General features: G+C 34.5%; 1 protein-coding gene across 1 annotated transcript in view; it reads right to left on the minus strand.

Annotated features, from left to right (window-relative positions):
• The window catches only part of HCN1 (hyperpolarization activated cyclic nucleotide gated potassium channel 1), a 371079-nt gene that overhangs the window by 279536 nt on the left and 70516 nt on the right, over positions 1 to 21027 (minus strand). The gene's annotated exons all lie outside the window — the stretch shown is intronic.

Below are 21027 nucleotides of genomic sequence, written 5' to 3' on the forward strand. Positions count from 1 at the left end.
ATCTCTATCCATCCTTAAGCGAATGAACTTGCTGCTTGGACTCTGGCTGGACTTCCTCTTCTTTATACTCTTTACTCATAAATACAGCCCACCCCAAGCCCTCAATGCACTCACCTAGAGCTGGTACAGCACTCATTTCCTGAATTGCAATTCCAAAGTAAACTCTATTTTTGGTAATGTGAGCTTGTCTCAGTTTACCCATTTATTTAGGTTAACAAGGACGAGGTGGGAGAACATGAGATTATAAACTCCGAAACAGTGAGGTTCTGCCTGTCCCGTGTGTGCTTTCTAAAGAGCTGTTTATTTATCCAATGGTTGTAAATGTCAACAGTTAAATAGAAGAAAAAAAAAAATCTCTTAATAGTTAAGCTCCTTTAAGTAGTCAACTGACATTTGAACAAGTTATCTAAGCCCCATGATCTAAAAATTTACAGGCTCATGGGTACACTGGGCACACCTTCGACACACTGGTGCATTTCTGTCCTTGACTCTGAATACTGTCTAGTCCACTCAGAAAATATCAATCATCAGAGAGAAAACACCAGTTGGATGGGTATGGTAATTATTTCATCTATAGTTATTTTTCCTCTTTTAATTTTCTTAAGTGAAGAAAACTTATTTTTTTCATGTACATTTTCATCCTCTGGAGCTCCTATAGTACCAGGTAGACTGTGACTAGTAATATAGTCTATTTATTGATATTTAATTTCTCTGTTTCATATTATTTTGTTTAAAAGTTCACCCCATGAAGTATATTAACCAAACCTCCTGCCATGTTAAGTAAAACAATACAAGTAAAACATGGCCTCAAATATTCTTAATTATTTAAAATCTTAAAGTGTTTTGGGATTTATAAAGAAAATAAAAGGAGAATGAAGGAATCCTTAAGTGGAGATGTAAATAACTGAAGTTATTTTGCAAATGAGACTGACCATGGAACATCAATGGGAGTCATTATTTGACTGACTGTGAATATTACCATAGACTTTCACTTTTCATAGGAGTTGAAAACATCTTAGAGAAAAAATAAATATGGGAGATTTCAATTGGGTACTGATTTTCAGTTATCCATGTATTCTTTTTACAAATTTCAATGACTTTAATAAATTTTATTATACCATTTTCTAGATCAAAATGTTTAGTTTTGCTTAGTAACTTTTCCTGGAATGGACTTTTTTCTTGGATTTTTTTTTTAATTTCCTTATACCTCACTCAGTACATATAAATATGTTTAAAGAAATGTAGTTAAATCATTTAGTATAACTATATAAATTCAAGCAATTAATTATTTTAATGTTTTAGATGAATTTGTACTTGCATAAATAATAGAACAGAATAAGACTTTACAAACCATCCTAGGTAGTGTCTACTTAAATGTAAGTATAAGAAAAAGACTACTGAAGATTTAGAAAGGAGGAGAAGGTGTTTTCTTGTTTCTCTAGATGTCTTCACTAAGGCATTATCACAAAATTCAGGCTGCTTCTTTTAAAAAATATCATCAATCAAACCATTATTTCCATTTTGGAAATTGTAAGAAAATAACATGGGCTTTAAAATATCCTAATGCTTTTTTTTTTTTTTTTGTCTTTTCCAGGGCTGTACTCATGGCATATGGAGGTTCCCAGGCTAGGGGTCCAACCAGAGCTGTAGACGCTGCCTACGCCTACGCCACAGCAACACAGGATCTGAGCCGCATCAGCTACCTACACCACAGTTCATGGCCATGCTGGATCTTGAACCCACTGAGGGATCGAACCTGCAACCTCATGGTTTCTAGTTAACCACTGAGCCACAACGGGAACTCCTAAAATACTCTAATGCTTTTATTTTGAAATGTTGTTTAGTAAAATCACATTGCTTAATTTTCAGAAAAGAAAACTATGTTTAAAATAATGAATTTTCCCCTCAAATCCTTTGGATCACCAAACAAATGGTTTTCATTTATTCTATGTATACCTTTTCTTATTTTCAGAATAATTACTTTATTACTCCTTACATACACACACACACACACACCCACACACATGTGTACAACCCCCCCCCCACACACACACACAAACACTAGTAGAGACAGCCAGATTGACAAAGACATAGACATGCACACACACATATATGTGACACATGGGAGTCAGGGTGCTTCATATTAGCAAACTACAAGTTCAGTTTTCTCATGGCAACCTTACTTATCCCTAAGAGATAAGCCATATTTAGCAAGACAGTAAAGCTGGTAAATCTCTGTAACACCTGGGCAGAGTTCCAATGGGAATACCCACATGTTCAACAGAAAGGCAAGAAACCTCATTTAACCTTGCAGCTGCCAACACTAAGATGCAAAGGAACAAGACAAACGTGTTTTGCTATTAGAGGGTATCGATATTTGTTATTATTATTCCCTAATTTTCCCCTAAACTTAGAGTATCTTTGTTTCACCTTGAGCCTGAGCCAGACACTTTGGGAGGCATACAAACACTTGCAGATGTCTCAGGAAACTCCAAGAATATTCTGTGTTAGTTTCCTAAATGGTTTCCTTTAGTGAAATGAAAGTATTTCATGGCTGTCTCCTCAATTGTCTTAGAGTCCCAAGACTCAGAGGGAAAAGGTGTTGCCACTATTTTTGGATAATCATATATCTTCTTTGCATTTCTTTCAAGTAGCCAATACGGCATCAATGTATCATGATTTAATGATTCTGTGATTTTAAATTGAGATATTTGCTGCCTCTGGCATCCTCTCTTTGAGATGAAAGAAGAGGCAGATAACAGAAATTCTAGTGAAACCAGCCCACTGAGGCATGTCTACTGAACATGAGGAGCCCTGGAAATCAGTCCTACATCAAAATGTGGACCATGTTGCCTAACTTTCTTGAATCCTAATTTTCTCGACTGGAAAACAAAATCATTAGATGAATGATTGTCAAGGCAAATTCTAGCTATAACATTACCTGACTTTTAGGCAATTAAACCCCACCATTAGCAATGCTGCAAGGAAGTCTTCTAGAGAAAGAAAGAAAGGAAAGAAAAGGGATGGGTGAAAAGGAAAGAAAAGGAAGGAAAAAAAAGAAAAGAAAGAAGGTAGGTAGAGATGAAACACAGACACGTTCTAAACTACAGCTCTGTCTGATGTAACATCCAGCTCTTTTACTCCAATGGCATATTAGAGATGTCTCCTTACATTAACCATATCTATCACTCCTCTCACCTCCAAATAACCTGCCCCTGCCACCTTCTCTATTTGAGTAATGACTAAAGGACAGAAGATAAATCAGTATGAGTATAGAGAATGGAATTAGAAATGGGGAGGAAAGTCACCTGGAAACTCTGGCACATAGAAGGATTAAGCTAAAACATCTGAGGGATAGTTCCTGTCATGGTTCAGCAGAAAGGAATCTGACTAGCATTCATGAGGATGCAGGTTTGATTCCTGGCCTTGCTCAGTGGCTTAAGCATCTGGCACTGGCATGAGCTGTGGTGAGGGCTGCAGACATGGCTGGGATCCAGCATTGCTCTTGCTGTGGCTATGACATAAGCCAGCAGCAAACATCTCCAATTCAACCCCTAGCCTGGGAACCTCCATATGCTGTGGGTGTGGCCCTAAAAAGACAAAAATAAATAAATAAATAAATAAAACAAAACATCTGAGCTTCAATCCGGAATTGAAGCTGAAGGAAGAACTGGAGGTGAATATATATGCATGAAGCTTTATCATGGGAATTTATGAATGTGGACTGAGTTTTCCCTGGGAGAGCAATGCAAATGATAATACAGGTAATAGGAGAAAAAGGAAGATTTTTTTTTTCTAAAGTAATAGAGACCAAAAGGCATTGAAATGCAGATAAACCCAAACTTAAAAATGCTAAAAGACCTAATCTCCAAGCTGCTAGGACCAGTCATGCACAAGGCGAAATTCAGCTTTTGGTATTGCATTACCATATCTGGTTAGTTCACTCAGATTCTGTTGGGAGTTAGGAGCTCTACAGTAATCACAGTGACATGTAAGTTAAGAAAGATATGCTTAAGATTTCCTGCTGTGGCACAATGGGTTAAGAATCCTACTGTAGCAGCTCTAGTCATTGCAGAGGCACGGGCTCAATCCCTGGCTCCAGCGCAGTGGATTAAAGGACCTGGTATTGCCAGAGCTGTGGGTGTAAGTCACAGCTGCAGTCAGGGAACATCCATATGCTGCAGGTGCAGCCATAAAAAAAATTAAAAAAAAAAAAAGAAGAAGAAAGGAAAAAAATAAAGAAAAAAGAAAAAGATACTCAAAAACACTGTGGAGATTTAATTGTTTTATCTAATTGTGTTAAATATATTATCTCTTGATTATTCCATATTTAAATTTCAACAAATCACTGTATAATTCTCAAGATATCTTCAAAGTACAACTTAGTGATTTTGTATGAAACAATTAAACAACAATCAAACAACCAAAAGGCATCCTGAGTCTCAGTGTCTTGTGGATAATAATGGCATTTGGTTCATTGAGGTTACAGAGAATTAAATAAGGCAGTGCAGGAACAGGGCCTTGCCCATAGCAGGTGGTCAAAATTATTAGCTATCCTAAATTGCCCTATCATAGGAACTATACACAGTGGCAATGCCTTACATTCAATCTGACTGCCTATTCAAGAAAAATTCAGCTGATCAAACAGAAGCAACAAGGAGCACATAGTTTATGCACACAACCATGCATGGGTCCACAGTACACATGGAGGCAGACATGAAACATAAGTGGTAAACAACAAAACTCTAGCTGCTGCTTTTTGTAAATGAGGGATTAGAACATGGACCAACTGGGTGAAGCTGTGTTTTCTTCCTGTCAAATGGCCATTAAGTGACAATTTTTAAACAAGGATCCCTAGGTGGGGTTGAAGTTACCTATGAGTCTTATAAAATTACATGCACAGTTCTATGTTCTGCTATGCACATTTTTTTTTCATGGACGTGAGTCCATAATTTGCACTAGAATTACATTCTGAAGGGAAAGTTGCTGACTCGATAAAAGAAATTAGAATAGCTCTGAAACTTTAGCATCATCCAAAATAAAATCAGAAGAGTATCTAAAGTGAGACAAGAAGGAGCTAGAAAATGAAAAAGTTTAAAATTTCCTTCAAAGTAAACACTACTTTTATCTTGGCTATTAATTATTTGTTTACCTTAAGAGAGAAAGTTACTTCTTAGGAAGGGTCAGATAAAAATTACTGATGTTCTTTAAAAATATGACATTCCCTAAATGTTTGGGGTTTAGAATAGTTTGTGGTATCTTCAGTATTGGATGGTTGTTAGAAAATCATAGTCAGTGAGTTGCTTTTAAACAGTGTTGGGAAAAAGTTTTTTTATAAAGTTTTAGATTCTGGTGATGATTGCCATGGGGTTAATTGGCAGTGTCTTTGGGTAGGTTGTCTCTCCGGGCAGGTTGCATGGTATTATTTTCTATTTTTTAAACCTTTTTTATTTTCTGTGCTATTTCACTGAAACAGAGATGCAACTGAACTCACTGCAAAACTTAAACATGGAACTTTCTTTTCTCTCTCATTAAGGGCACAGAGACAATGAGCTTATACAAAATGATAATTAGATCATTACATTTGCCCAAGCTTGCTCACAACTCAGCATCTTTTGGCTTCAGGAGAATAAAGACAAGAAACGTCATCACATTAGCAAGGGTAGTTAGTATAATTTGTATAGATGTTGGCCATATCATTTTATAAGAAGGATAAATTAAGTAAATATCTTGATTTGTTGTATGAAAATAGTCACAGTTATAAGTACAATTTCCCATTGTGTTCTCTTTCCCTCTCCCATCTCTCTTCCCTTCTACCTCTGTGTGTTTTTCTCTCTCTCAATAATGTCAACAGAAAAGCAATAAAAAACAAGTGAGTTCTGAGCAAAAATTTTTGATTAACTGAACCAAAAATATTTTTCCTACCCTCTCCTCTTTTTTTCAGAAATTCCACATACCCTAGATCAAAGTACATTAAATTACTCACATACTCAAATTCACGGCAATGTTTCCAGCATTTAATAACTACGGTAGAGTCATCGGAATTCTCATTTGTGATGAAGTAGCCATAAGAACCTCAGAGCTCATAAAAACATTATTTTCCATGTAAAATTATACCAAAAAATGATAACATCTGTTAGGAGATTCCCCCTCCCCCCCAGAAATCTATAGGCTCTCATGGAAAGAGAGGTCTTAGCAGAGAGGCCTCTCACTTTGAAGCTATCAGACTGGAAAGAGAGGAAGGAGACAGAATGCACTTTGTTGGAAGTTCCTGACCTGAGAATCAGCAAATTCATAGAGATATTGAACAGACTTCCTGCTGCCAAGAGGTTTGCAATCCATTTAAGAAAAAATGCACACACTACCCAAGACGAATGCCAAGTGAGTGTTCCAGCCAGTAGGTATTACTTAGGACTCCAGAAAAGAGAGCTCTGTGGGTTAGAGAAGTTAGGAAACACTTCCCAGAAAAATAGTATTTAAGATATTTTAAAGAGCCTAAATTTTTGCCTGTGAAAGAAAGTTGGGAAGAATCCAAAAAGGGAAGCTGAAATACTTCACGCCTCTCCTATTGTTAGGTAAATAAGACTGAAATAATAAAGGGTATGGGAGATGGGTACAGGGTTGTCAAACAAGAGTTTTTTATCCTATTTATCATTTTTTCATCTCTGGCCACATGTCATAAAGAGCAAAAAATGAATAATCCTTCTGGAAATTAGAGAGTAAGTAAGGATTCATATTGATTAGTCCATCTTGGGTGATGGGTGAGTAAATCAGGACTTTATCATGGATCTCTATAACATTTGATTTATTGAGTAGGTTTTTCTTCTATGGTTTGGAACAAAAATATCTAATGAAGTTTTTTGTTCCATTGTTGGTAAGTAATCTCAGCAACCTTTTCCAATAAGGAATAACTTTTAGAACGTTAGATGTTGACAAGCAGCTCTTCTGAGAGCTCTGGATATGCAGCCAGTAAAGCAGGTTTTAGTGTGGATTCTGCCACTGACCTTCAGGGCCTGTGTTTCTCACTTGCAAAATCAGCAGCTGGGAGATGACAGCTAAAATCAACTTCCTTCTAACTCTAATCCCTTTCTAATGCTACAAATCCAGGAAACCAGATTATCATTTCTGTTATAAATCCGTATAAATTAAAAATAAACCAAATCTGAGTGAGAGCCTAAAATATGTTCCTATGAGTAAAGCAGATGATCTTTTGCAGAGAGATTTCATCGTATCTATTTTGGCAGCTCAGAATCTTTTAAAATATGGTTGCAGGGTTCCGGTTATTTGATTAGTTATAATATCTAGGAATTCTAACAAATGCCTATACTTTTGTTTATTTAAAATGGGGAAAAAACTTTTACATACATGTTCTGATAAAGCATTCATATTTTCCAAATAGAAAGTGAGAACAAATGTGGTATGCTGCCATAGGCTGAATTCTGTCCTCCCAAAAGTCATATGTTGAAGTTCTAAACCCCAGTATCCCAGAATGTAATTGTATTTGGAGAAAAGGCCTTTTAAAAGATTAAATTAAGTTAAAATTAGGGCATTTAGGATGGGCTCTAATCCAATATGACTGGTGTCCTTCCCTACGAAGAGGAGATTTGGACAGACAGTGACATCAGGGAAGCATCTGCACAGAGGAAAGAGCATGTGAGGAAATAGCAACACAGTGGCCATCTGCAAGCCAAGGAGTGAAGCCTCAGAAGAGACCAAACCTGCTGATACCTTGACCTTGGACTTCTAGACTCTAGAACTGTGCAAAAATAAAGTTCTCTTGTTTAACCTTCTAAATCCATGGTATTATGTAGGGCAGCCCAACTGAACTAATACACGTCTTCTTTACTTTCCATTTACTTAAAATAGTTTTAAAAATTGGCTGCTTCTTATTGAATACTTTTGTGATTGCTGACTGGGTATACAGTGCCAGTTTCTCTGTATTTCTCCTGTGATTAACATAGAACATGTATTTATAACTTTGTAATCCTCTCTTCAGATTCAAGTGTCTAAGAAGCACTCTCTCTGAGTGTTCATTAAATTACTGGCAAAAACACATGCACATAGCTTTGGCACAGTGGGCACACAAAGCGTGGGTTTTTTGTGATCAGATTTCATTTCTATTCTTTTTTAATAATCAATGAAAGTAGATGTGTTTAAGCTCATTTTTTTTTTCCTATTGTTTAGAGGCAATCTGTGCTCACAAAATATCAACACAGCCAAACTAATTAATTCAATCAAACATCTGTCCAACTCAATGGGGAAAACAGTCAAAGCAGTTATACAGAAAAGTGCGGAATTTTAAAAATCCGATTGGATGGACCTCGACTAATTGTTTTACAGAGGTCAGTATGAGTGGGTGCGGTGTTCTCTAGCGCTCATCCTTTTAGAAGTTTAGGAAGATGGAGATACATGACCTATAACATCACAGATAACTCAAATCTGTATCATCACCACGGCATCTGATGTACTCTCATTCATTTCCTGTTTTAGTACTGCCTAAAATAAATCAACCAACCACTTCTCTTTCTGTTTTCAGACATCTTTTCAAGCATACACTTTAAGTTTAAATAGATCACAGATACTTTATTGGCTAGAATAATTGCCAATTTGTTTCTAGCACTTTTCTGAATAAAGCATGTAAATACATTATACAACGTTAAGCAATGATAAATGTGAACAAGACAATTTGTCCTGGAAAGGCATTGAAAACATGATGTACTCTAGCTTCTTACAGATGAATACTGGATGAAAGTAGATGACAATACATTTTCCAGGGAGTTTTTTAATAATTATTTTATGTAATAATGCTCTCTGAATAGAATGTTTAAAATGGATTCAAATATAGCACTAAATGATTGTTTTTATTATGAGAGAAAAACAGATACATGGCTTCCTGTATGCAATATACAGCTGAAAACCTTGCCGACAAAATTTCTACTGCCAGAGAAACCATTAAAGTGGTAATCAATTGTGGAGGACCATGCCCAAAGGAATAGCAGAAAGCAAAATGAAACCCAGCCAGTAACTGAAACACTGCCAATATGTATTTTAAAATAGGACTAGTTGTATGACAAACTTTTCACATTAGTTACTGCTTGAAGCTACAAAGCTAAGCCTTTTTTTTAAAAAAAAAATGGTTTCTGGTTTCCTTTTGATCACTGCAATAAAGTATTATGTTTACTATTAAACGTTTTTTCCTTCATTTTCAAAAACCACTTTTGGACTGTTGCTATACATTCAAGGAAGAAGTGGATCATTAAGATTGCTATTCTGATAATATAAAAGTAAAATATTTAATGTCATCATTTCTGAACAATACCAAGTAAAAGGTTTTGGAGAAAGCATAGCCATAGTGACCAATATCATAACTTTGTATCAATAATAGGTATTTAACTGCCCATTGACATATGATGATGAAAGCCAATTTTGAGCCCCCATCCCAGACACCACATTCACCCTGTGATTATTTTCCTCTATGTATTTCACCTTTATTAGAAGCCAATTATGTTCCAGGCACCTGTCAATGTTATACATTGATGATACAAAAATAGGCTCCCTGCCCACTCAGGGTTTCAAATACAGTGTTTTCTTCTCCCCTCAATTTTTGTAAAAGATTTATTTTTTTAGACTCTTCAAGGGAATATTTTGGAACTACTTCCTTCCTCTTAGCTGTTTTCCTTGTAGTAATTTTTCTATTAGAACATATTTTAAAACTATCCCATACTTGAAAACCAATCAATGCCAACTCCAACAATCAGAAAATCATTTGTCTCAGAGGCAAATTTTAATTCTAGAAATAGAGATAAAGCTTAGCCATTGTATATAGGGGAGGTAACAGACTGCCAAGTATTTTTCAAAAAGGCATTCCAGTTTCTCTCATGACAGAAATAATTTAGGTACAAATATATTAGGGTTTTTTTGGAAATTTAATGAAATAAATACTTCATTTTTATGTTTCTGAATATATATGAGTCAATACATCTAGAAAAAAAGTAAAGGAAGTATATAGAACAACTAAGGCATTTCTGCCTTTTTTAAAGTTGAGTTAATTTATTAACAGTTATCAATTACTCATAGCAGGTAATGCAAGACAAAAATTTAATTCTGAATGGGAATCACCTAGCTGCTTATAACTTCACAAACCATGAACTCTAAAATAATCATTCACAGCAGCATTGCCATGAATTCAAAACTAAAATGGAATTATTTCTTATATATATATAATTTATATACAGAATCAAAGGAATAACAAGTAGAATGTTACAGAAATATAACTGCCAATACTTTTTTTTTTTTTTTTTTTTTTGTGTGTGTCTTTTGTCTTTTGTTGTTGTTGTTGCTATTTCTTGGGCTGCTCCCGCGGCATATGGAGGTTCCCAGGCCAGGGGTTGAATCGGAGCTGTAGCCACCGGCCTACGCCAGAGCCACAGCAACGCGGGATCCGAGCCGCGTCTGCAACCTACACCACAGCTCACGGCAACGCCGGATCAACGCCGGATCGTTAACCCACTGAGCAAGGGCAGGGACCGAACCCGCAACCTCATGGTTCCTAGTCGGATTCGTTAACCACTGCGCCACGACGGGAACTCCTGCCAATACTTTTCTAAGTGGTTTAATCAAACTTTCTCCCATCCTCTCTTCCTTCTGTCCTCTTCATAACAACAGAATGAGGAAGATAATTCTCTTGCTTTCATTTTATAGATGCTTTTAACCAGAAGAAATAAACAAGTTGCCTGTGTCTGGAACAGCTAGCTAGAGAAAGGGCCAAGATTCCAGCACATGCAATCTGGTTGGCAATTACACACCTTAATCACCATGCTAGTAATGTCGTCATTCAATTTTAAGTTAGGAACATTAAAAAAAAAAGTCTGTGCTTTGACACACTAAAGCGATCTGAGATCCTATCCATTAAGTAGCAGCACTGTAAGAAATTAGGGATCCAGTCACATAGGTGACAAAACATCTATTAATTATTGTTCTGTGATCTGCTGATAAATGACTCTTCAAAATGTATTAATAATAAAGGGACAGAAATTGCATGTCATATGTTCACAGAAGCTAAATATATCAAAATTTTTAAAAATGATACACTTGAGCTAATGAATGCTTTAACATTAAGAGCTGGCAAGTATAGGTAAATGGACAATCTTCTCAGATAATACATTTGCAGAGTAACTGTAAAAGCAGTAACAACAAAACCAAAGACCTAACTTTACAATACACATTATTTTCATACACATTTCACAAATATGGACAAAGAAGGATATAGCCTTACAGTCAGAAAATTCCCAAAGTCTGCATCTAAATAGTAATTTACTTTAATTACAATTCATCCAACAGCACTATTTTGTGGTTGGGTTGGGCAGAGAAATGAAGGGAGAGAGCCATGTCCCAGAAAATATCCAAATATTAATATTGCTTCACTATGTTTTCTGATATATCTTCTGTCATGTTTTCATAGAAATAAAAAGTGAATATTATCACTGTAATTTTTTATATTTAAGGCTTATTAAGAGCTATTGAATATGAAAAGAGGATGCTACCTTACTCCGTAAACATAAAATCTAAATCAAATGGGCAATAAAAGCAAGGCAAACATTTGCCAATTAGTTGGCACATATTTGAGACAGGTGTTTGAGATGTATAGATGCTTGAAATTAAAGGAGTACCTCTATTTATTTGTGACTGTAACCAAACATTTAATTAGTTTAATATTTCATTTTAATAGTGTCCTTTCAAAATTAAAAACACAACTTTAATTTGGTAATTCTTTTTCTAGAATTTAGTCTACAAAACAATTGTAAAACTGGCCGAGGAGTTATGTATGAGAATATTTTCTATAGTGTTGTTTCTAATACCAATGGAATAGAATTACTCTAAATGGCCATTAGTTAAGGAATAATTATACTGCAATGAAACAGAATAAAATTCTGTGCCATTATTTAAAATATTAAATTAGCTCTAGGAGTAATACTAAAAGATATACAAGTGGATTTTTAATTGAATAAAACTAGTTTCAGGAAATGGGGGCAGCATGGTGCAATTTTTTTAAATGTACAGATTTTTGTATATTTTAAGAGACTGCATAAACAGAGAATCTGTGGATATATACTTAAACAATTAATAGCTATCTGTTGAATGAGAATGATGGAATAATATGTAGAATTTAGTTTATCAATTATTAGCATTTTATGAATTTATTAGAGCTTTTTTTTTTCTTTTTAGGGCCACACCTGCAGCATATGGAGGTTCTCAAGCTAGGGGTTCCAATCAGAACTGTAACCGCCAGCCTACGCCACAGCCACAGCAACACTAGATCTGAGCCTTGCTGCAACCTACACCACAACTCACGGCAACACCAGATCTTTAACCCACTGAGTGAGGCCAGGGATCGAACCTGTGTCTTAGGGATACTAGTCACATTTGTTTCCACTGAGCCATGACGGGAGTTTTTAAAAAATAGGATAGCTGCATTACTTTTGTGATATTATTTTAAAAGTTAGCAAAATTAAAGAAAATTAAACTCACCTGTGATGATTATAGGGTAAATTTTTAAAAGATTTTCAAGAGATAAATCAATAAACTTAAGGAAATAGCATGGCTGACATTTCTAACTTGCGTTAGAACAATGAAAATCATAAGCCAAAATCAAAATTTACAGATAAGACTTACTGATGACTAACACTGACTTCACATCCTTTATTTTTTTAACATAAAAAACTTTTGCCTCACACTTTGTCATGGAAACCATGACCTTTCCATGATTTAAACATCCATTGGCAGAAATGTCTCACTTTTTATAACTTAATAAGTTTTCAATTGCTTTAAAGCTAGTGAAAAAGAGAAACAGAACAAATGACTTCTGTTTTGGAAAATATGAAAAAAATGCATGTTTAGAGAAACTATACCTGGTATAGACTGTGTTTGGAGCAGGGGGTCTGGGAAGGTTAGATAGATAGATAGATAGATAGATAGATAGATAGATAGATAGATAGATAGATAGATACATGCATACATACATACATACATACATACATACATACATACATACATGCATACATACATAGATAGATAAAATCTGATGGAAAAGAAAAAAATAACAAAATCATAGAAATAAGAAAATATGATTTCGCAATGGTGAACTCAGGAGTTGGAATTCATCCTGAGGAAATAAGCCAAACTCTGCTGGTCTAAAACATGTTTAATAGGATTGTACACACTTAGTGGAAAAGGTGGGTGGGGTAAGAGGAAGTTCAGGGTTGGTCAGCAGGTGACATTGGATGAGAAATCTCCTAAAATCCCAAAACACAGGACAAGAGCCACATTCCCAATCGATAAAGCAGAATAAAACATATCCCACAAAAGGAGACCATCTGTCTAGGCCGGGGTTGGAATAAAACAGGATAAAATGATTAAATAATTAGCTATATAGTGGTAGAGGTAGGGAAATATGAAGGAAAAAAAGGACTAAATTCCAAAGAGGCAGCAAAGTTAAAAACAAACAGACAAAAAACCAAAAACAGCTGCAAAAAAAAGAAATAACAAAATAAGCTGTTGGGAATGAATCTATGAATAAACTGTTTAAAAATGAAGATAATTTAAATCTCCAGATAATAGATGTAAAATGGGGCAATAATGAAAATTCTACATAGGAAACTTTCCAGATTTGCCAAAGTGGTACTTAGAAAAGTGTGTGTATGGTGTGTGTTTAAAAAAAAAAAAAAGCAAGCATAAGTTACCAAGGGCAAGTTGAATTTATTTCAAGAATCCAAGCTGTAAGTTTGGCTCAACACTAGACATTCCCTCTCTCTATATATATATAATTAATTCAACACATTACAGATTAAAAAGGAACTATATATACATTATATTTTATATAATTATATTTTTATATAATTATATTCTAATTTTTATTTTTATATAATTATATTCTATTATATATATATATAATGGAAGAACACTTTGTTAACCATAATACCTTAATAAAGGATGTTGACAAAGCAGTAGAGGTTTTTTTTTTGTTTTTTTTTGTTTTTTTTGGTAAAAACCTAAAAGGATTCTCTCTAAAATAAGAAGTACATAAGAGTACTTGCTGTCACTATTCTATGCAACACTGGATGTTAGAGCCTAGCGTATGTAGTAGATATTAAAAGCAATAATGCTGGTCAGAAAGAAAAAAAAAAAAAAAACTCTTACTAGCCATAGATATCTATACTGGAAACCATAAGAATATAGAAACATGTTATTAGAATGAATAAAGGTATTTCAAAATGTTGCTACATACCACTAACATTAAGAAATAAAAGTTTAAAAGTACTATTTAAAATAACAACTAGGGAGTTCCCATTGTGGCTCAGGGGGTTACGAACCAGACTAGTGTACCTATGAGGATGCAGGTTCGATCCCTGGCCTTGCTCAGTGGGTTAAGGAGCCTGCCTTGCTGTGGCTGTGGTGTAGGCCAGCAGCTATAGCTCCAACTTGACCTCTAGCCTGTGAACTTCCATATGTCGCAAGGGCAGCTCTAAACAAAAAAAGCAATAAAATAAAATAACAACTAAAATATTAAATGTTCAGGGATTTATCTAATGAAATATGTAAAAGATTGTATTGAGGGATTTAGCTAACAAAATATGTGCAAGACCAAAATTAATAGCTAAATAGCTTTTAGATCATGGCTAAAAGATTTAATATTGTAAGGATATCAATTTTCTCCCAATATACTTATAGACTCAACATCCCAAGAAAAATGCGTGTGTATATGGGGGGGGGCAGTGTGTGTGTAAACTTATGATAAGCTGCTTTCTTAAATGGCAAAGAACATTAAAAGAGTGAAATCACATTGTGAAACTTGCCCTACTAGCTTTAAATACTTAATATAAGGCTACAGTAATTAGCAAACTTATAGGCATATCAATAGGGAAAAAAGATAAAACCATAAAACTTACCTATGCACTTAATAAATGTTTACGGTTTTTGAAAATCAATTTCAGATGGAAAATTATATAAACTATTGTGAAAGATATTTTAAATTGGAAAATGATAGACCAAAAGTTTCTGAGTCAGAGTGTAAAAAAGTACTCAATAAAAGGCACAACCTCATAATTGGAAATATTAATAAATCAAATCCTATTAAGATTAAAAAATTCTATACATCAAAAGACAAAAATCAAAAGGGTACAAATAAAAAAGTACAAGGTAATCTACAAATGGCTGAAGACATTTATAAAATGTATAATTATATCTTATAAGTAACTCCTGTGAAATCAGTAAGATAGAAAAAAATTTTTTAAGGCAAAAGACATTTAAGAAACTTGAATGACTCACAACCTGAAAACATGCTTAACCTTCTTAGTAATCAGGGAAATGCAAATTTAAACCAAAATGAGATACCATTTCAAGTCAAAGAGTGATAAAACTTGAAAAATAAGACCATGTGTTTGAAATGATACAAAAAAACCAGTAACTCTCTCATCTGCTAGTGAGAAAGCAATATACCATTCTCTCTGGAAAACAATTTGTCATACTTTTGTAAAGCTGGCACTGTCCACATCCTGTATCTGGTAAGAATTGTACTCTTATATATGCTCCCTAGAGGAAATCTTGAAAATGTATACAAAAAGATATGTAAAACGATGTTTGCAAAATTTGGAGTAATCCAAATGTCCATCCACAGTAGAGTGGGAGTACTGTCAAAAGGAATTAGATGACAATCCTCCAATCATTGCATTTTCCCCTTCCATGTATTAGATTATGGTGACTATTGATGTTCAGAATACCTTAGATGTGGTAACATTGTCCTTTCTATAGTAATTTTGTCCATTAGGCCTTAAAAAGAACTACTGCAGTTACAATATCATTTCTATGAACTTGGTAAACCAAGATGGAGCCCCTATCTGTGCCACACTATAGACTAGCTCCAGGGCATGCAAAATGAAACATGGAGTCTTTGCCCTCCAAATCCTTTAGTCTAGTGTAGTGATAGGGATAAACTTGCACACAAAATTTAAGTACACTCTCATAGTATGATAATTTGGAAGAGGAGCAGAGAGGAAGAGCCCACTACCTCTGCCTGAGAGGGAAAGTGAAATGCCATGGCTCCTTTGAGAAATGGAGAGGGATTGTGTGAAGCTAGATAAAAAGACTTTGGCATGAAGTGGCAACAAAAGTTGCTTCTAGGGTAATGGAGGTCATATCAAGAAAGGTCTTGCACGTAATGTTAAGAGGTCAGAATTTCATCCTGCAAAAGATGGGGAGTCACGAAAAAAGTTAAGAAATGAGAGGGTAAGGTGTGTGTTTTAGAAAGATTTGATGGTGGCGGCATACAGGTTATATGAAAAGGAGCCGTGACAGATAGAAATGTCCTCTCCTGTGCTTAGTTTCTATTCAGCATAAACTCTTTTTCCTATGAGTTTATATTCTGGCACCAAATAATCCACAGAATATAGGAAATATAAAACAAGGGACATTGAAGTAATTATCTTCCTATGAAACTATCTGTGAAAATATAAAATCATGGATCAGCATAGCAAGATAATTATGAATGCAGAAAGAATGGAATAGTTTAAAAATAAAACTTGGTGTTGGAATATATGCTGATTTTTTTATGGTGAAAACTGAAAGTCCATTTCAAGTTTATTCAACTCTATTCCAAATAGCTGCATTGATATACAATACACATAAATATGCCTTAACTAATTAATGTATGGTCTAACTACAAACATCTTATCATAGAATGGTTTTCTTAGGACTTTTATGTTATAAGATTTAGTGAAATGATTTTCATTAATTAAGATATTAACTTGTACTTTTATATACCATAATTAGTTTAACAACTTAATGGAGAATAAAGAGAACATTAGATGAATAGGGAACTTAAAATGTTCCTTAAATTGAACACCTACTTTGTTTTACAATAATTACTTCTGCACAGATAAAAGGTATGTGTCCATAAAACAATTACTATAAAATTAAGAATAATTGGAATATTCTTTAAGACTCTTTTTATCTAAAACAACCTAAAAGAGAAGTATTTCTGTTCAAATAAAACTGGCTTTGTTTTGGATTTGTTTAATGATAATAAAATATAACTTATAAAAGATGATCAAAAACTATAATGAGCATTTTTTGAACTATGTTATTTTAGTTTTGTCATTGAAGTTTTAAGTCCTATTCATTAAATTCTTAATAACAAATTTTGATTAGTTTCGTTCTTTTCAAACTTTTAATTTCTTATTTAAAAAATTTTTTTTTTGTCTTTTGTATTTCTAGGGCGGCACCTGTGGCATATGGAGGTTCCCAGGCTAGGGGTCCAATTGGACCTACAGCTGCTGGCTTATGCCACAGCCACAGCAATGTCAGATCTGAGCCACGTCTGAACCTACACCACAGCTCATGCAATTCTGGATCCTCAACCCACTGAGCAAGGTCAGCGATCGAATCCACGTCCTCATGGATACTAGTTGGGTTCGTTAACAACTGAGCCATGATGGGAACTCCAGACTACTTAATTTTTAAAAATGAGGGCCATAAATAATCTTAAAATTTATATATTGTATTATTTCAGTATCATGCCATATAAGTGATATTCAAATGATATTTTCTTTTAATAATTCATTTAACTAATTGGTAGACTAGGGAGACCATCTTTGTCAAAACTTTGCTATTTTCACACAAAACATTCAATAACTTGAACAGTCAAGTTTAAGCAGATTAATGATTATGAAAAATCTTTATCTATGGAAGAAAGCTCTAAACACAGAGCAGAGGTTTTTAACCTTTTAGAGGAGTTTGACTCCTTTATGAAGTTGGCAAAAATTATACACCTGAAGTACTTCCTATAAATATTTATGTTGGCCGAACACAGAACTGTTTGCAAATAAATTTTTCAGAGTTTATACTTGAAACTCAGATTAAAAACCTTTGACACATGAGTAACAAACTCCATCAAACTCGTAATTGCAGTAACTAATCTTCTGATAAGTAAATATCACTATATTGTTTCAGGTGTCTTGACTTTTGCTCAGTCTCCTCCTTCTCATCTAAATAATGTTTTTTACTTTCAAACATTAAATCAAGACTAAATCCTTCAGGAAATCATCTTTGATGGTCAGTGACTTCCAATCATTAGTGACAACTGTTACATGTACCATAATATACCTTTTAGCCTGTAAAAGATACTATTCAAAGTTTCTGACTCAATGGGTTGTAAGCCTATTGAAGGCAGACTGGGGTATTGTAACAATTTCCACTTCCAATGAGCAGCTTGAAGGACAGCACTATCATAACTGGAGTCAACACATATTTATAAAATTTAAATCATTTTCAACAATAACTACATTTTATAGAATACTAAACATTATGATGTAATCCAAATAAATATTTTTTTCCAGAGACCTAAGTGTAGATAATTTGTACTTTATTGATTGGTATTGTTATGTCATTTTGTGTTCTCATAGTCCTTTTGGTTTGTGTGTATTTACTCAATCTTGCAAGTACACTGATGAAACCTGAATGTAGAGAGTGCATGTTTCAAATCCAATGGTCACCAGTTTATGTCACTGACAAACATTAACAGCCATTTTTCTTGAATATATTACCTTTGCCCTATTCTATTTTCAAAAGGCTAAATGAACAGGACCTTGGAAGATCAAGGGGTACTTAGCTTTATGCATTCATTGGGTATGTTCCAGAAAAACAAAGAGAAATAAAATGTTGATAGATGTATGTTTTTATTATAGATTATTTTCAATTGGCAATTATCCCTAATGATTATTTTCAAGTAGTTAATTATTTAGAAAGACAAATAATTTTGGATAGAAGAATCCATTATCTGATGTCATTTAATTTTAAGTTCCTCACTGAATTTTAATTTAAAAAAACCTTCTGCTATATGAATAGTCACCAGCAAATTAGTATAGTTTGCATTCTGGTATAAATGTTCTCATGTGTGATCCAGGGTATTGTAAATAACCTAAAGTCTTACAAGCCCACCAAATTCAAGTGTAGAAAAATTATTACTGTGATAAAATAAGTTTCAGTAATGCATTTTTAAGATTTAGCTGCCTGGGGAATTCCTGTTGTGGCACAGCGGAAACGAATCTGACTAGTATCCACGAGGATGCGGTTCGATCCCTGGCCTCACTCAGTAGGTAGGAGATCCCAGCTGTGGTATAGGTCTGGACAGGGCTCGGATCCCATATTGCTGTGGCTGTGGCATAGGTTGGAAGCTATAGCTCTGATTCAACCCCAAGCTTGGCAACTTCCATGTGCTGCAGGTGTGGCCTATATGGCAAAAAGAAAGAAAAAAGAAAAAAAAATTCAGCTGCCTGGACTCAAGTTTATTCCTGTCAAATACAGCAGGCAGGGGAATTCATACTATTGGCACCCCAGATCTTATTTTTTCGCTATAGTTAAGATGGTTAGTAGCAATGTGCATCTGCTGTTCACTGATCATCAGGAATCTTCTATTAATCCAAACTGCTATTTCTAAATGTCAATCTCTCAAAAAAAAAAAAACTGTGTATTTTCACTTCCACCTTATAAGAGGAGGCATTTCCCTGACTTATTATTCATGTTATATATAAATATCTATTCATCCATCTCCTAGTTTCCTAGGAAAATACAAATCTATTATTTTAATAAAATCAGTGATAAACATTCCTGAAAAAAAGCAGGGATATATTTAAAATACACTTGTCTTAAAACAAACTATGGTTCTCATAATATTTTTATGCTGGGGGCATGTCATGATATTCAGCCACAAGGGCTACCAAAGGGGATAAAGAAGAGAAAGGAGAAATTTGAACTAGATCTTGTCTCTGGGTTGACAATGGTCAGAGGTAAGGTTACCTAAGGGTTTCCTGCTATTATCAAGCCTTTCAAATCTAATCATCTTTCAATTATTTAGGGACTGGCTATCCAATCAATCCCTAATTAAGTCTCCTATTCCTCTTCTGATTTTCCCTCTTTGGCTACTTCCAGCTAGACAAAAACGGACAAGAAACCAAAGCAGTAAAATTTGGTACATATAATCAAGAATTTCAGTTGTGCTCATATGTTTTTGGATTTTCGATTTTCTGTGTTATTTCCATTTTACACATTCCAAATTAGTTCACCCCACCCCCCAAAGTTATCTTTGCATAAAATATGCAAAATTTCATTTATTTCAAGGTATTAACATTGCCTCTTTTAGTCTTTTTATTCGTAGAAATAATCATGATCTTTGCTGGAAGCAGTATTGTTATCAATATTATTCTAAAATGAAGTCAATATCATCTTTTATTCCTACTGTTATACATAATATCCCATATACCTCCTGGGATATGTATATGTATAACTGAATCACTCTGTACAGCAGAAATTGACACAACATTGTAAGTCAACTATACTTTAATTTTTTAAAAAAGAAAAGAAATAAAATGAATTTTAGGAGTTCCTGTTGTGGCTCAGCAGAAACGAAACTGACTAGGAACTATGGGGATACAGGTTCGAACCCTGGCCTCGCTCAGTGGGTTAAGGATCCGGCCTTGTGAGGAGCTAGGATATGGGTTGCAAACATGGCTTGGAACTGGTATTGCTGTGGCTGTGGCGCAGGCCAGCAGCTATAGCTCTGAATGGACCCCTAGCCTGGGAATCTCCATATGCTGTGAGTGCAGCCCTAAAAAGACAAAAAAAAAAAAAAAAAAAAAAAAAAAAAAGAATTACAAAATTACCTTTGAAAATGTAAGTTAATCGTTTACATGTGAAAGAATCTAAGCTATAATAAATTACAATATGATGGATTTGTGTTCTAAAAGCAAATTGGCACAGCCACTGTGGAAAACAGTATGACGATTCCTCAAAAAATTTAAACTAAAACTGCCACATGATTCCTCAATCCCATTTCTGAGTGTGTATCCAAGGGAAACAAAATCACTATGTCAAAGGATGTCTGCACCCCTATGTTCACTACAGCATTATCTACAATAGCCAAGACATGGAAGGAATCTAAGTATGTGCATGTATGTGTGGGGGTGTGTGTGTACTTTC

The sequence above is a fragment of the Sus scrofa genome, chromosome 16 (assembly GCF_054392235.1).
Source record: "Sus scrofa isolate SSC_HxYL_T2T_F1_AM1 chromosome 16, Sscrofa_HxYL_maternal_Yorkshire_Landrace_v2.0, whole genome shotgun sequence".
NCBI classification, from domain to species: domain Eukaryota; kingdom Metazoa; phylum Chordata; class Mammalia; order Artiodactyla; family Suidae; genus Sus; species Sus scrofa.